An 18,618-nucleotide genomic window follows, 5' to 3' on the forward strand; every position below is an offset into this window, starting at 1 on the left:
ATTGGGGGTTTATTTCTGAATCCAATGCCCACATTGAGGATATATTTCTGAATCCAGTGCCCACATTGGGGATTTATTTCTCAATCCAGTGCCCACATTGGGGGTTTATTTCTGAATCCAGTGTCAACATTGGGGTTTATTTCTCAATCCAGTGCCCACACTGGGGGTGTATTTCTCAATCCAGTGCCCACATTGGGGATTTATTTCTCAATCCAGTGCCCACATTGGTGTTTTATTTCTCAATCCAGTGCCCACATTGGGGGTGTATTTCTCAATCCAGTGCCCACAATTGGGGATTCATTTCTCAATCCAGTGCCCACATTGGGGGTTTATTTCTGAATCCAGTGCCCACATAGAGGGTTTATTTCTCAATCCAGTGCTCACATTGGGGGTTTATTTCTGAATCCAGTGCCCACATTGGGGGTGTGTTTCTCAAACCAGTGCCCACACAGAGGGTTTATTTCTCAATCCAGTGCCCACAATGAGGATTTATTTCTCAATCCAGTGCCCACATTGGGGGTTTATATCTCAATCCAGTGCCCACATTGGGGGTTTAATTCTCAATCCCGTGCCCACATTGGGGGTTTATTTCTGAATCCAGTGTCCAAATTGGGGGTTTATTTCCGAATCCAGTGCCCAAATTGGGGGTTTATTTCTCAATCCAGTGCCCACATTGGGGGTTTATTTCTCAATCCAGTGCCCACATTGGGGGTTTATTTCTTAATCCAGCGCCCACATTGGGTGTTTATTTCTGAATCCAGTGCCCAAATTGGGGGATTATTTCTCAATCCAGTGCCCACATTGGGGATTTATTTCTTAATCCAGTGCCCACATTGGGTGTTTATTTCTGAATCCAGTGCCCAAATTGGGGGTTTATTTCTCAATCTAGTGCCCACATTGTGGGCTTATTTCACAATCCAGTGCCACATTGGGGGTTTATTTCTTAATGCAGTGCCCACATTGGGTGTTTATTTCTGAATCCAGTGCCCAAATTGGGGGTTTATTTCTCAATCCAGTGCCCACATTGGGTGATTATATTTCAATCCAGTGCCCACATTGGGGGTTTATCTCCAATCCAGTGCCCACATTGGGGGTTTATTTCTGAATCCAGTGCCCACATTGGGGATTTATTCCTCAACCCCGTGCCCACATTGTTTTTTTTTGTCTGAATCTAGTGCCCACATTGGAGATTTATTTCTCAACCCCGTGCCCCCATAGGGGGTATATTTCTGAATCCAGTGCCCACATAGAGGGTTAATTTCTCAATCCAGTGCCCACATTGGGATTTTATTTCTCAATCCATTGCCCACATTGGGGGTTTATTTCTCAATCCAGTGCCCACATTGGGGGTTTATTTCTTAATCCAGTGCCCATTTTGCGTGTTTATATCTGAATTCAGTGCCCAAATTGGGGGTTTATTTCTGAATCCAGTGCCCAAATTGGGGGTTTATTTCTCAATCCAGTGCCCACATTGGGGGTTTATTTCTCAATCCAGTGCCCACATTGGGTTTTATTTCTTAATCAAGTGCCCACATTGGGTGTTTATTTCTGAATCCGGAGCCCAAATTGGGGGTTTATTTCTCAATCCAGTGCCCACATTGGGGGATTATTTCTGAATCCAGTGCCCACAGTGGGGGTTTATTTCTGAATCCAGTGCCCACATTGAGGGTTTATTTCTAAATCCAGTGCCCACATTGGGGTTTATTTCTCAATCCAGTGCCCACATTGGGGGTTTATTTCTCAATCCAGTGCCCACATTGGGGGATTATTTCTGAATCCAGTGCCCACAGTGGGGGTTTATTTCTGAATCCAGTGCCCACATTGAGGGTTTATTTCTAAATCCAGTGCCCACATTGGGGTTTATTTGTTAATCCAGTGCTCACATAAGGTGAGAATTTCTGAAAACAGTGCCCACATTTGGGGTTTATTTCTGAATCCAATGCCCACATTGGGTGATTATATTTCAATCCAGTGCCCACATTGGGGGTTTATTTCTCAATCCAGTGCCCACATTGGGGGTTTATTTCTGAATTCAAATGCCCACATTGGGGGTGTATTTCTCAATCCAGTGCCCACAGAGGGTTTATTTCTCAATCCAGTGCCCACATTGGGGGTTTATTTCTCAATCCAGTGCCCACATTGGGGGTTTATTTCTCAATCCAGTGCCCACATTTGGGGTTTATTTCTTAATCCAGTGCGCACATTGGGTGTTTATTTCTGAATCCAGTGCCCAAATTTGGGGTTTATTTCTGAATCCAGTGCCCACATTGGGTGTTTATTTCTCAATCCAGTGTCCACATTGGGGGTTTATTTCTCAATCCAGTGCCCACATTGGGGGTTTATTTCTCAATCCAGTGCCCACATTGGGGGTTTATTTCTCTATCCAGTGCCCACATTGGGGGTTTATTTCTCAATCCAGTGCCCACATTTGGGGTTTATTTCTTAATCCAGTGCGCACATTGGGTGTTTATTTCTGAATCCAGTGCCCAAATTTGGGGTTTATTTCTGAATCCAGTGCCCACATTGGGTGTTTATTTCTCAATCCAGTGTCCACATTGGGGGTTTATTTCTCAATCCAGTGCCCACATTGGGGGTTTAATTCTCAATCCCGTGCCCACATTGGGGGTTTATTTCTGAATCCAGTGTCCAAATTGGGGGTTTATTTCCGAATCCAGTGCCCAAATTGGGGGTTTATTTCTCAATCCAGTGCCCACATTGGGGGTTTATTTCTCAATCCAGTGCCCACATTGGGGGTTTATTTCTTAATCCAGCGCCCACATTGGGTGTTTATTTCTGAATCCAGTGCCCAAATTGGGGGATTATTTCTCAATCCAGTGCCCACATTGTGGATTTATTTCTTAATCCAGTGCCCACATTGGGTGTTTATTTCTGAATCCAGTGCCCAAATTGGGGGTTTATTTCTCAATCTAGTGCCCACATTGTGGGCTTATTTCACAATCCAGTGCCACATTGGGGGTTTATTTCTTAATGCAGTGCCCACATTGGGTGTTTATTTCTGAATCCAGTGCCCAATTTTGGGGTTTATTTCTGAATCCAGTGCCCACATTGGGTGTTTATTTCTCAATCCAGTGTCCACATTGGGGGTTTATTTCTCAATCCAGTGCCCACATTGGGGGTTTATTTCTCAATCCAGTGCCCACATTGGGGGTTTATTTCTCTATCCAGTGCCCACATTGGGGGTGTATTTTTCAATCCAGTGCCCACATTGGGGGTTTATTTCTGAATCCAGTGTCCACATTGGGGGTTTATTTCTGAATCCAGTGCCCACATTGGGGGTTTATTTGTCAATCCAATGCTCACTTAAGGGGAGAATTTCTGAAAACAGTGCCCACATTTGGGGTTTATTTCTGAATCCAGTGCCCACATTGGGTGATTATATTTCAATCCAGTGCCCACATTGGGGGTTTATCTCCAATCCAGTGCCCACATTCGAGGTTTATTTCTGAATCCAGTGCCCACATTGGGGGTTTATTTGTCAATCCAGTGCTCACATAAGGGGAGAATTTCTGAAAACAGTGCCCACATATGGGGATTTATTTCTGAATCCAGTGCCCACATTGGGTGATTATATTTCAATCCAGTGCCCACATTGGGATTTATCTCCAATCCAGTGCCCACATTCGGGGTTTATTTCTGAATCCAGTGCCCACATTGGGTGATTATATTTCAATCCAGTGCCCACATTGGGGGTTTATCTCCAATCCAGTGCCCACATTCGGGGTTTGTTTCTCAATCCAGTGCCCACATTGGGGGTGTATTTCTGAATCCAGTGCCCACATTGGGGGTTTATTTCTGAATCCAGTGCCCACATTGGGGTGTATTTCTCAATCCAGTGCCCACATTGGAGGTGTATTTTTCAATCCAGTGCCCACATTGGGGGTTTATTTCCCAATCCAGTGCCCACATTGGGGGTTTAATTCCCAATCCAGTGCCCACATTGGGGGTGTATTTCTCAATCCAGTGCCCACATTGGGGGTTTATTTCGCAATCCAGTGCCCGCATTGGGGGTTTATTTCTCAATCCAGTGCCCACATTGGGGGTTTATTTCTCAATCCATTGCCCACATTGGGGGTTTATTACTGAATCCAGTGCCCACATTGGAGGTTTATTTTTGAATCCAGTGCCCACATTGTGGCTTTGTTGCTCAATCCGGTGCCCACGTTGCGGGTTTATTTCTCAACCCAGTGCCCACATTCTGGTTTATTTTCATTCCAGTGCCCACATTGTGGGTTTATCTCTCAATCCAGTGCCCACATTGGGGGTTTATTTCTCAATCCAGTGCCCACATTTGGGGTTTATTTCTTAATCCAGTGCGCACATTGGGTGTTTATTTCTGAATCCAGTGCCCAAATTTGGGGTTTATTTCTGAATCCAGTGCCCACATTGGGTGTTTATTTCTCAATCCAGTGTCCACATTGGGGGTTTATTTCTCAATCCAGTGCCCACATTGGGGGTTTATTTCTCAATCCAGTGCCCACATTGGGGGTTTATTTCTCTATCCAGTGCCCACATTGGGGGTTTATTTCTCAATCCAGTGCCCACATTTGGGGTTTATTTCTTAATCCAGTGCGCACATTGGGTGTTTATTTCTGAATCCAGTGCCCAAATTTGGGGTTTATTTCTGAATCCAGTGCCCACATTGGGTGTTTATTTCTCAATCCAGTGTCCACATTGGGGGTTTATTTCTCAATCCAGTGCCCACATTGGGGGTTTAATTCTCAATCCCGTGCCCACATTGGGGGTTTATTTCTGAATCCAGTGTCCAAATTGGGGGTTTATTTCCGAATCCAGTGCCCAAATTGGGGGTTTATTTCTCAATCCAGTGCCCACATTGGGGGTTTATTTCTCAATCCAGTGCCCACATTGGGGGTTTATTTCTTAATCCAGCGCCCACATTGGGTGTTTATTTCTGAATCCAGTGCCCAAATTGGGGGATTATTTCTCAATCCAGTGCCCACATTGTGGATTTATTTCTTAATCCAGTGCCCACATTGGGTGTTTATTTCTGAATCCAGTGCCCAAATTGGGGGTTTATTTCTCAATCTAGTGCCCACATTGTGGGCTTATTTCACAATCCAGTGCCACATTGGGGGTTTATTTCTTAATGCAGTGCCCACATTGGGTGTTTATTTCTGAATCCAGTGCCCAATTTTGGGGTTTATTTCTGAATCCAGTGCCCACATTGGGTGTTTATTTCTCAATCCAGTGTCCACATTGGGGGTTTATTTCTCAATCCAGTGCCCACATTGGGGGTTTATTTCTCAATCCAGTGCCCACATTGGGGGTTTATTTCTCTATCCAGTGCCCACATTGGGGGTGTATTTTTCAATCCAGTGCCCACATTGGGGGTTTATTTCTGAATCCAGTGTCCACATTGGGGGTTTATTTCTGAATCCAGTGCCCACATTGGGGGTTTATTTGTCAATCCAATGCTCACTTAAGGGGAGAATTTCTGAAAACAGTGCCCACATTTGGGGTTTATTTCTGAATCCAGTGCCCACATTGGGTGATTATATTTCAATCCAGTGCCCACATTGGGGGTTTATCTCCAATCCAGTGCCCACATTCGAGGTTTATTTCTGAATCCAGTGCCCACATTGGGGGTTTATTTGTCAATCCAGTGCTCACATAAGGGGAGAATTTCTGAAAACAGTGCCCACATATGGGGATTTATTTCTGAATCCAGTGCCCACATTGGGTGATTATATTTCAATCCAGTGCCCACATTGGGATTTATCTCCAATCCAGTGCCCACATTCGGGGTTTATTTCTGAATCCAGTGCCCACATTGGGTGATTATATTTCAATCCAGTGCCCACATTGGGGGTTTATCTCCAATCCAGTGCCCACATTCGGGGTTTGTTTCTCAATCCAGTGCCCACATTGGGGGTGTATTTCTGAATCCAGTGCCCACATTGGGGGTTTATTTCTGAATCCAGTGCCCACATTGGGGTGTATTTCTCAATCCAGTGCCCACATTGGAGGTGTATTTTTCAATCCAGTGCCCACATTGGGGGTTTATTTCCCAATCCAGTGCCCACATTGGGGGTTTAATTCCCAATCCAGTGCCCACATTGGGGGTGTATTTCTCAATCCAGTGCCCACATTGGGGGTTTATTTCGCAATCCAGTGCCCGCATTGGGGGTTTATTTCTCAATCCAGTGCCCACATTGGGGGTTTATTTCTCAATCCATTGCCCACATTGGGGGTTTATTACTGAATCCAGTGCCCACATTGGAGGTTTATTTTTGAATCCAGTGCCCACATTGTGGCTTTGTTGCTCAATCCGGTGCCCACGTTGCGGGTTTATTTCTCAACCCAGTGCCCACATTCTGGTTTATTTTCATTCCAGTGCCCACATTGTGGGTTTATCTCACAATCCAGTGCCCACATTGGGGGTGTATTTCTGAATCCAGTGCCCACATTGGGAGTTTATTTCTCAATCCAGCGCCACTTAGTTGGCCCAAATTCGGCACCTTGATCATGTCCACTATTGCACATAATATAAATGTCAAACAATAAATCTGCAGTGAGTATGTTCGTTCCACTGGGATACAGGGCTGGGGAAAGATTGGGGAGTCGGGTGTGGGGACTGTGGTGGTGGGACAGGCGTGGGAGGACAGGAGTGGGGGTGTGGGTGTGAGTGGACAAGGGTGGTGGGGTCAGGGGATGGAGGTCAGGAGTGGGGTTGCGGGTGTGAGTGGAGAAGCGTGGTGGGGTCAGGGGTGTGTGTCAGGATTGCTGGGCGGAATTGGGGGTTAGCGGTACAGGGGTTGTTGCGAAAGCTGGGTGGGACGGGCGTTGTTGATACCTGTGGGTGGGACAGTGATTTTGGGTCTTGTGTTAGTTGGCACAGGGGTTAGTGGGATAGCGGTTGGTGGGTCGGTCAATTGACCCACACTACGGAGATTCTCACTAAATAACAGGCTATTGTAAATGTGGGCCTTGTATCCGTGCCCATTATTGTTACCTGGAAGCCTCGTGCCCATGTTGCACAGGTTGCCCTTACAACAGGTGGGGTTAGGAGCGATTGCAAGCCTCGCATTAGTTGGCTAGCGAATTCGCATTTGTTCTTGGATACACAACCTTTGATGAATTTCAATGGAGCAGGTGCTGGTAACAGAAAGACACAGGTCATTTATAGTAGGTCTGTTGTATAATAGTGTGTAATAGAGCATCGACTCACCACACCGCCCCTGTGGAATTGTGGTTATAGATGCTGCACATTATCCAAGCACACAACTGAAACATTTACTTATTTTAACACAAACTCCAATGACTGGGATTGGAGTTCAGGTCCGGTACAAACTTACAGGATGAGTCACCCCTCATTACTCCGCGCAAACCCCCCACCTGAAATAAATTTGTCCAGGTTTCTACTCATGTCCAACTGGATACAAACTTACAGGACAGCCCTGCTCCTAGTATAGCAGAACAATGGATTTCTGACCCCAGAGAGGCCAGTAACCTGGAGGTGAATTGCTGAGATCACTGATAACATATATATATATATATAATGTGGGATATATATTTACATATATACACACCGTGAGATACATATATGTATACATGTGTGATATTTATGTACTTACACACAATGTGGGATATTTATATATCATTACACACACACTGTCACATATATAATAAATATGTATATATAACACACACTGTGGGATATCATGAAATTATAGGGGAAAAATTGCTGATCGCCAGCATTCGGTGTCACTGCCAACTGACGTTAACGGCCGCCCGAAATGGCCGCAGCTCTAACCGACCTAAATTGGTGTGGGGGGGTGTGTGGACATGAAGTTAGGTGGCGCAGCGCTAACCTTAGGAGCAGCGCTAACCTTAGGACCCCCGCCGTTCTGGTGGCATTGCACGAGGGATCCGGGACCAATTGGATGTGCTGGTGCGGCATTGCTGCTTCCCCGAGCGTCTGTGTGCGAGGCTGTGACGCTCGGAATGCATTGTGGGCAGTGAGGGGCACTTAAATTTAAGCCTATTCTACTCAATCTCTCCTCATAGGACAATCCCCCCATCCCAGGAACCAGTCTGGTGAACCTTCGTAGCACTCCCTCAATGGCAAGTATATCCTTCCTTAGGTAAGGAGACCAAAACTGTACACAATACTCCAGGTGTGCTCTCACCAGAGTCTTTTATAATTGTAGTAAGACATCTTTGCTCTTGTACTCAAATCCTCTTATAATAAAGGCCAATATACCATTTGCTTTCCTAATTGCTTGTTGTACCTGCATGTTAACTTTCAGTGATTCGTGTACAAGGACACCCAGGTCCCTCTGAACACCAACATTTCCCAATCTCTCACCATTTAAACGAGAGTTTCCTGTACTCTGATTTGCTATTTTTCCTACCAAAGTGGATAACTTCACCATTCTCCACATTATATTCCATTTGCCATGTTCTTGCCCATTCACTTGGCCTGCCTATATCCCCTTGAAACCTCCTTGCATCCTCCTCACAACTTACATTCCAACCCAGCTTTGTATCATCAGCAAACTTGGATATATTACATTTGGTCCCCTCATCAAATCATTGATGTAGATTGTGAATAGCAGAGGCCCAAGCACTGATCCTTGTGGTACCCCACTAGTTACAGCCTGTCAACCCGAAAATTACCCGTATATTCCTACTCTCTGTTTCCTGTCCATTAACCAATCCTCAATCCATGCTAGTATATTTCCCCCAATCCCATGAGCATTAATTTTGTTTAATAACCTCTTGTGTGGCACCTTATCGAATGCCTTCTGAAAATCCAAATACACCACATCCACTGGTTCCCCCTTATCTATTCTGTTAATTACAACCTCAGAAAAGTCTAACAGATTTGTCAAACATGATTTCCCTTTCATAAATCCACGTTGACTCTGCCCAATCCTATTATTATTTTCTAAGTGCCCTGTTACCACGTCCTTAATAATAGATTCTAGCATTTTCCCTACTATTGATATCAGGCTAACTGGTCTGTAGTTCCCCGTTTTCTCTCTCCCTCCTTTCATAAATTGTGGGGTTACATTTGCTACCTTCCAATCCGAGGTAACCATTCGAGAATCTATGGAATTTTGGAAAATGACAACCAATGCATCCACTATCTCTATCGCCAACTCTATCAAAACAATAGGATGCAGGCCATCAGGTCCAGGGGATTTATCAAATTTCACTCCCATTAATTTCTCCAGTACTACTTTTTTACAAATACTAATATCTTTCAGTTCCTCATTCTCGCTAGACCCTTGGTTCTCCACTATTTCCAGGATGTTTTTTGCGACTTTTTCCGTGAAGACAGACACAAAGGCTGGGATCTTACGTGTGGAGGTGTGTTGTGGGCAGGACTGTTGGTTTCCGGGCTCTAGTCCTGCCCCCAGCGATGTCTGATGACCTGACCTATTTTCCCCTGATTGGCCTTGTTAAGCCCGCCCTTTGGGCTTGCCGGTCAATTAAGGGAAAGCCGGTGTCAGATGACGTCAGTGGATGACACTTTATCTGCCGGTTTTCTTAAAGTGACAGGCCCCATAATTTGTTTGACGGATGATTTGACAGTGTTTGACAGCATTGAGTTGCTGTCAAACACTGACAATCACTGTCCAAAAGTGAGCCCTTGCATCCAGGTACACCAATGACTCTCTCCTTAGGAGAAAACAGATGGCAGCTACATGTGAGATTGCAGAAGCCACCTGTCAATTCTGCCGATCGGATGAGGCTTCACAGAAACATCAAATCGTGTCACCTGCAGATACATATAAACAGAATAAAAATATTTCTCACTACATTCTCTCACCTGTCATACGTACCTGTGCACCATTGCATCCATCACACTACCTCTGCAGCTGTCATTTGCAAACTTACACTGCAGCAGACCCACAGCTCGCCTTGCTGACCCAGGCATTAATTGGCTCTAATCCCTTTCCCATCTCTAGGAAATGGGTTCCTGTGCGAGTCGGGGACCTGCCTCCCGGGAAGATGGTTCGGAGGTGAGTTGGGAGTGGGGTTGGGACCCTTTCCCAATTTTTCCCATTTTCCCAGCAGTCCCACCTCCAACCCGCCTCCACAGGGCTGGTAAAATCCATCCCACAGTATTTGTTTAATTTCTCTGCCATTCCCTTATTCCCCATTTTAATTCTCCTGTCTCAGTCTGTAAGGGACCCACATTTACTTTCACTAATCTTTTCCTTTTTACATACCTATAGAAGCTTTTACAATCTGTTTTTATGTCTCTCCCTAGATAACTCTCATATTCTATTTTCCCTTTCTTTATCAATTTCTTGGTCCTCCTTTGCTGAATTCTAAAATCCTACTCTGCCCTACATTACAGCTATTATTTGGGGGCCTATAAACAACTCCCACCAATGTATTCTGCCCCGTGCTGTTTCTTAGCTCCACCCAAACTGATTCTATTTCTTAATTTTCAGAGCTAAGATCATTACTCTCTACTGTCTTTTTCCCATCCTTTATTATCAGGGCTACCCTTCCTCCTTTTCCGTTTTGCCTATCCCTTCCAAAAGTTATGTATCCTGGAATATTTAGTTTCCAACCACGGCCACTTTGCAACCACATCTCCGTTATGACTATTAGATCAAACCTGTTCATTTCTATCTGTGCTATTAATTCATCTATTTTGTTGTGAATGCTTCACACATTCAGATATAGTGCCTTTAGCTTTGACTTACTTCTCTTTTTCCCTGATGTCACCTTAGTCACTGATGCCTTATTACCTTTGTTACTCTCTGTCTTATTACTCTCTGTCCCTTCCTGACACTGTTTATTTTTACCCAAACCTCTACGATGCTCTAGGGCCTTGACATTTCCCTCACTGCTTTTAAATTTACTATTTCCTGAATCCTCCCGCTAACCCCCCCGCTTTATTAGTTTAAAGCCCTGTCTACTGCCCTAGTTATTCGGTTCTCCGGGACACTGGTCGCAGCCTGGTTGAAGTGAAGCCCGCCCCAATGGAACAGCTCCATCTTTCCCCAGAACTGGTGCCAATGTCCCATGAACCGAAACCCCTTCCTCCCACACCATTCTTTGAGCCATGCATTTAAACCTCTAATCTGTTTGTCCTTATGACAATTTGCGCGTGACTCAGGTAACATTCCAGAGATTATTACCTTCGAGATTCTGATTTTTACTTTGGCTCCTAGCTCCTCAAAATGCCTCAGCAGAACCTCATTCCTAGTTCTACCTATATCGTTGGTTCCTATGTGGACCACGACAACTGGATCCTCACCCTCCCACTCCAAGTTCTTCACCAGCCATGAGGAGATGTCTTTAATCCTGGCACTGGACAGGCAACACAACCTTCGGTGCGCTCGGTCACGGCTGCAGAGAACAGTATCTATCCCCCTGACTATACTGTCCCCTACCGCAACTACATTCCTTTTCACTCCCCCCATTTGAATGGCCTCCTGCACCATGGTGCCATGGTCAGCTTGCTCATCCATCCTGCAGGCTTTTCCTTCATCCACACAGGCAGCAAGAACCTCACACCTGTTGGCCAAGGGCAAAGGCTGAGGCTCCTCCAGTACTGCACCTGGGCTCCCCTTACCTGCCTGAGCTGCAGTCTCACCATCCTGACCCTGACTATTAACCAGACCCTCCCGTCAGCACAACTCTACCCTTCTGTCTTCCTCATTTCACCCACCCAGGAAATGCAGCCTGCCCTGCTAGTGGGTCAACAAGAAGAGGTAGCCTGTCCAACCAGTGGGACCGCAGGTGGATGATTACATCCCGGATTTCCCGGCCATAAAGGGACTGTCTAGGATGCATCTTTCCATCTAATTCCTCCTCTTCAGCTTCCTCCTCTTCCCATTGCAAGCAGATGCTGTAAATGTGAAATGACAGCATAAGATGCTGCAAATACTCAGTTGGTCAGGCAGCATGTTGACCTAAGATGTGAACTCCATGGATGTAGCACGACCTGCTGAGTATTTGCAGCATGTTCTGTCTTTTCAAAGGCGTTCACTTACCATCTGAGCCCTTGCACGCGTCCAGCAGCACTCCCAAAACACTGAAAAATCTTTTCACCTATATTGCAGCAAGCCACCACTACAATAAATTAAAAAACATTCCAAGCCCTTCAAACTCACCCAATTGATGTATGTGTCCCTTTCACAGCTGCAGATATTGCCCCTGCCAGCGTCTGTCAGCCTGCTTGCAGGCCAGGTTAACCTGCCATGCCTAGGACCCAGCGCTGAATTGAGCGCTAGGGTTGAAGTTCATGCAGGTGACGTTAATTCACCACCCTGCAATTTTTTTTTACAGGTCGCTGCCGGTTACCAGCAGTTCAAAGGGCACCATGAATATGGTGGCCGCCGTGGGGACCACCTCCAGCTGGAACAAGAGCAGCGACCGCCATTTTCTCGAGAATCGCTGGTGCTAACAGGTGGCGGTAAATATATGAATTTCTCATCCATAAGAAGCTGCTTCAGGGCAGTGTCCTAGGCCCAACCGCCTTCAGCTGCTTCATCAATGACCTTCCCTCCATCATAATGTCAGAAGTGGGGATGTTCGCTGATGACTGCACAATGTTCAGTTCCAATCGCAGATAATGAAGCAGTCAGTGTCCATATGCAACAAGACCTGGACGACATCCAGGCTTGGGCTGATAAATGGCAAGCAACATTCATACCACACAACTGCCAGGCAATGACTGCCAGGCAATCTCCAACAAGAGTCTAACCAGCGGCCCTTGACATTCAATGGCTATACCATCACTGATTCCCATTACATCAACATCCTGGGGGTCACCATTGACCAGACACTTAACTGGACCAGCCACATAAATACTGTGGCTACCAGAGCAGGTCAGAGGCTGGGAATTCTGCGGCAAGTGTCTGACCTCCTGACTCCCCAAAGCCTTTCCACCATCTACAAGGCACAAGTTAGGAATGTAATGGAATACTCTCCACTTGCCTGGATGAGTGCAGCTCAAACAACACTCACAAAACTCGACACCATCCAGGATAAAGCAGCCCGCTTGATTGGCACCCAGTCCACCACCTTAAACTTTCACTCCCTTCACCACCAGCGTACTGTGGCTGCAGTTTGTACCATCTACAAGATGCAGTGCAGCAACTCGCCAAGGCTTCTTCGGCAGCACCTCCCAAACCTGCGACCTCTACCATCTAGAAGGACAAGGGCAGCAGGAGCATGGGAACACCATCACCTGCTAGATCCCCTCCAAGTTACACACCATCCTGACTTTGAAATATATCGCTGTTCCTTCATGGACGCTGAGTCAAAATCCAGAACTCCCTCCCTAACAGCACTGTGGGATCACCTTTAGCACACGGACTGCAGCGGTTCAAGAAGGCAGCTCAACACCACCTTCTCAAGGGCAATTAGGGATGGGCAAGAAATACTGGCCTTGCTTTTGTGTACATATACACCCTGTGATATATACATACACACATACTGTGGGATATTTATATATGTGTGCATTAATTATGTTTTAATGGATGTGTTAACAAAGCAATATTAGTTTCAATTTTTCAGTGCATATCTTTATCTCTGATGAGCCTCAGCGGGACAAGGTTATCTAATTCACTCAGTCGTGTACTCTGCCCGTGCTATGACTGGTTTGTTTGTGGGACTGGTAATGTGCAATGGACTGGGTAATGAGAGATGGATCAGCCGCAAGCTAAATTTTAGATATTTATTAATGTTAGATGGGGAAGGGCTAATCTCCGGACAATTTAATGAAGTAGAATTCAAGGGGGCAGAATTCACTTGTCGCTCTTTGTCGAACAGTCCTCCAATGGTCTTTGGTTCATCATTCCCTCCATCCTACAACTACACCTGAAATAACATTGTGCGACTGACATGGAGATCCCACCTGAAGTTGATTTACATTCATCTCACTGTGAGATCCCTTTCAGCAAATGAGGAATCTCCCCCAACATCAATGAAACAGTTCACGCTGTTACCATGACATATTACCAGTTAAACTTACGAAATGGCTGTGTAGAAGAAGCATTGATGCAGCGATCCTGATTTCTGACACATTTCACGATGCGCGAACTGTTGGCACAGGTTTCAGGTTAATCATTATAACATCCAAAGCACTCTAGGCTATTGGGAGGGGGATTTTTTACTGAAAGATGAACACAGAATATTAAGGAACCCAAAAGTATTGAGCTGGAGATGAAGATTCTCCAGATCCATTGACTTTTTAAATGCCATTAATAATGAATCAATTAATGAGTAGCTACATAGAATCACACAGATCTGAAAGAGGCCATTCGGCCCATCATGCCTATGCTGGCTTTTTTAAAGAGCTATCCAAATAATCCCACTCCACCTGCTCTTTCCCCATAGCTCTGATTTTTTTCCTTTTCAGGATTTATCCAATTCCCTCTTTTTCCGATTGGCAGGCAGTGACTAGTGGGGTAGCACAGGGATTGGTCCTTGGACCCCAGCTATTCACAATATATTTTAATGATCTAGACAAGGGAACTAGATGTAATATCTCCAAGTTTGCAGATGACACAAAGCTGGGTGGGTGTGTGTGCTGTGAGGAGGATGCCGAGAAACTCCAGGATGATTTGGACAGGTTGGGTGATTAGGCAGAAGCATGGCAGATGCAATATAACGTGGATAAATGCGAGGTTATCCACTTTGGTGTCAAAAACAGGAAAGCAGATTATCTGAATGGCAATAGATTGGGAGAAGGGGAAGTGCAACGAGACCTGGGTGTCCTTGTGCACCAGTCGCTGAAGGTAAGCATGCAGGTGCAGCAGGCGGTTAAGAAGGCAAATGGTATGTTGGCCTTCATAGCGAGAGGGTTTGAGTACAGGAACAAGGATGTCTTGCTGCAGTTGTACAGGGCCTTGGTGAGACCACATCTTGAGTATTCTGTGCAGTTTTGGTCGTCTTATCTGAGGAAGGATGTTCTTGCCATGGAAGGAGTTCAGCGAAGATTCACCAGGCTGATACCTGGGATGGCAGGAAAGACATATGAGGAGAGATTGTTTCAATTGGGCTTATACTCGCTGGAGTTTAGAAGAATGAGAGGGGATCTCATTGAAACTTATAAAATTCTGACAGGACTGGACAGACTAGATGCAGGAACGATGTTCCCGATGGTCGGGGAGTCCAGAATCAAGGGTTACAGTCTAAGGATACGGGGTAAGCCATTTAGGACACAAATGAGGAAGAATTTCTTCACCCAGAGAGTGGTGAACCTGTGGAATTCTCTACCACAGAAGGCAGTAGAGGCCAATTCATTAAATATATTCAAGAAGGAGTTAGATATATTTCTTAAGGCTAAAGGGATCAAGGGATATGGGGAGAAGGCAGGGACAGGGTACTGAATTTGGATGATCAGCCATGATTGCATTGAATGGCGGAGCAGGCTCGAGGGGTCGAATGGCCTACTCCTGCTCCTATCTTCTATGTTTCTATGTTTCAAAAGTTACTGTTGAATCTGCTTCCACCACCCTTTCAGGCATCAGAGAGTGCTGTGAGTTTGGGTAAGTGTGAGTTAGGGTAAGTGGGGTGTTAGGTGCTCTTTTCAAACTTTAACTCTGTGGGTTGTAGTTAATAAGGCCTTTCTGGCGCAGAGTGACTGTTGGTAAACCATTTAACTGGTGTAATTAGAGGGATTGATTTAATTTAAATGCGAGATGTGGGAGCCGGTAGACCCCATTGAGGCTCACGGTGATTACGTCTGTGACAAGTGTCTGCTGCTACAGGAACTCCAGCTCCGTGTTGATGAGCTGGAGTCTGAGCTTCAGACACTGTGACACATCAGGGAGGTGGTGAAGTACCTGGAATCTGTGTATCAGGAGGTGGTCACACCTATGAAGTTAATTAATTCAGATGTAGCCCATGGTCAGGGACAGGACGGTGTGACTACGAGTGAGGCAGGTACGGGGATCCAGGAGGTAGAGCTGGAGGAGCCGCAGCCCTTGCTCTTGTCCAACAGGTTCGAGGTTCTTACTCCCTGTGGGGACGGGAGCAGGGACTGCAGGGAGGATGAGCAACCTGGCCACAGCACCGTGGAACGGGGGGCCATTCAAGATGGGGGAGTAAATAGAAATGTTGTAGTGGTAGGGGATAGTATTATTAGGGGGATAGATAGAGTTCTCTGCAGCCGAGAGCGAGAGTCCCGAAGGCTGTGTTGCCTACCCGGTGCCAGGGTTAAGGACATCTCCTTTGGGCTGGAAAGAAACTTACAGTGGGAGGGGGTGGATCCAGTTGTCATGGTCCATGTTGGTACAAACAACGTAGATAGGACTAGGAAGCCGGTTCTGTTAAAGGAGTATGAGCAGCTAGGGGTCAAATTAAAAAACAGAACCTCAAGGGTAATAATCTCTGGATTATTACCTGAGCCACGAGTGAATTTGGCTAGGACAAATAAAATTAGAGAGTTAAATGCGTGGCTCAAAGACTGGTGTGGGAGAAATGGGTTTTGCTTTCTGGGACACTGGCACCAGTACTGGGGCAGGAGGGAGCTGTTCCGTTGGGACGGGCTTCACTTGGCCAGTGCTGGGACTAGAGTCCTGGCGGATCATATAACTAGGGCTGTAGAGAGGGCTTTAAACTAACTAGTGGGGGGGGGAGGTTCCTAGAGAGCAAATAATAAAAATGACACCAGAGAAGGTCATAGACTTAGGTAGCAGTGGGGAAATTAAAAACCAGAGCATGTCAGGAAGGGGCAGAAGGTATGGAGTAAAAGGTAAAGTAATAAAAAGGGCATAAGCAGGAACTAAGTGTCACAAAACATATTTGAAAGTTCTCTATCTGAATGCACGTAGCATTCGTAACAAAACAGACGAGTTAATGGCACAAATAATTACATATGGGTATGATCTTGTGGCCATTACAGAAACATGGCTGCAGGGTGACAATGCCTGGGAATTAAACATACCAGGTTATTTAACGATCAGGAAGGACAGGCAGGAAGGAAGAGGAGGTGGGGTGGCTATGTTAATAAAGGTAGGAATCACTGTAATACAGAGAAATGATATTGGGTCAAAGGATCGGGATAATGAAACAGTTTGGGTGGAGATAAGGAATAATAAGGGGAAAAAAATACTAGTGGGCGTAGTCTATAGGCCTCCGAACAGTTGCAACTCTGTTGGACGGAGTATCAATCAGGAAATAGTTGAGGCTTGTAATAAGGGAACATCTATAATTATGGGGGATTTTAACTATCATATTAATTGGACAAATCAAATTGGGCAGGGCTGCCTTGAGGATGAGTTCATTGAATGTATTAGGGATGGGTTTCTTGAGCAGTATGTAACTGAACCGACCAGGGGGCAAGCAACCTTAGATCTGGTCCTGTGTAACGAGACAGGATGAATTAAAAATGTCCTAGTAAAGGATCCCCTTGGAATGAGTGACCATAACATGGTTGAATTCCATATTCAATTAGAGGGTGAGAAGGTTGGATCTCAAACAAGCGTGCTAAGCTTGAATAAAGGAGACTATGAAGGTATGAGAGCGGAATTGAGTAGAGTGGATTGGGAAAATAGATTAAAGGGTAAGATGATACATGATCAGTGGTGTACATTTAAGGAGTTATTTTACAACTTCCAAAAAAAAAATATTCCACTGAGAAGAAAAGGGTGTAAAAGAAAATACAGCCATCCATGGCTAAGTAAAGAAATTAAGGATAGTATTCGACTAAAAACAAGGGCATATAAGGTAGCCAAATCTAGTGGGAGGATAGAGGATTGGGAAAACTTAAAAAGACAGCAAAAAATAACAAAAAGATTGACTAAGAAAGGGAAGATAGATTATGAAAGTAAATTAGCAAAAAATATAAAAACAGATAGTAAGAGTTTTTATAGTTATATAAAAAGAAAAGGGTGACTAAAGTAAATGTTGGTTCCTTAGAGGATGAGACCGGGAAATTAATGGTGGGAAATATGGAGATGGCAAAAACACTGAATGAATATTTTGTATCAGTCTTTACAATAGAAGACACTAAGAATATCCCAACACTGGACAAACAGGGGGCTATAGGGGGGGAGGAGCTAAACACGATCAAAATCACTACGGAAGTGGTACTCGGTAAAATAATGGGACTCAAGGCGGATAAATCACCTGGACCTGATGGCTTACATCCTAGGGTCTTGAGGGAAGTGGCGGTAGGAATTGTGGATGCATTAGTAATAATTTCCCCAAACTCCCTGGACTCAGCAAAGGTCCCGGCAGACTGGAAAACTGCTAATGTAACACCCTTATTTAAAAAGGGCAGTAGACAGAAGGCTGGAAACTATAGACCGGTTAGCCTAACATCTGTGGTAGGTAAAATTTTGGAGTCCATTATTAAGGAGGCAGTAACAGGACATTTGGATAATCATAACTTAATAGGACAAAGTCAGCATGGTTTGATGAAGGGGTAGTCATGTTTGACAAATTTGCTGGACTTCTTTGAGGAAGTAACATATATGGTGGATAAAGGGGAACCAGTGGACGTAGTGTATTTAGACTTCCAAAAGGCATTTGACAAGGTGCCACACAAAAGATTATTGCTTAAGATAAAAAATCACGGGATTGGGGGTAATATTCTGGCATGGATAGAGGATTGGCTATCTAACAGAAGGCAGAGAGCTGGGATAAATGGTTCAT

General features: G+C 45.1%; 1 protein-coding gene and 1 pseudogene across 5 annotated transcripts in view; one reads left to right on the forward strand and one right to left on the reverse strand.

Moving 5' to 3' along the window:
* Window positions 1–18,618, forward strand: part of LOC147109759 (uncharacterized) — a 1,788,622-nt pseudogene that overhangs the window by 1,058,774 nt on the left and 711,230 nt on the right.
* Window positions 1–18,618, reverse strand: part of LOC147109761 (uncharacterized) — a 137,427-nt gene that overhangs the window by 114,914 nt on the left and 3,895 nt on the right. For 2 of the 5 annotated variants that reach the window (XM_086003876.1, XM_086003880.1), the window contains exon 2: window positions 6,992–7,134. The exons of 2 other annotated variants lie outside the window; for them this stretch is intronic. The gene's annotated coding sequence lies outside the window, so the exon portion shown is untranslated. Of the gene's footprint in view, window positions 1–6,991; window positions 7,135–13,987; window positions 14,056–18,618 lie in introns of all 5 variants that reach the window. One more of the 5 variants, XM_086003878.1, reaches the window with a different exon arrangement.

This window comes from Somniosus microcephalus, chromosome 12 (genome assembly GCF_052327205.1).
Source record: "Somniosus microcephalus isolate GS21.2 chromosome 12, FLI_Smic_1.0, whole genome shotgun sequence".
Taxonomy (NCBI): Eukaryota; Metazoa; Chordata; class Chondrichthyes; order Squaliformes; family Somniosidae; genus Somniosus; species Somniosus microcephalus.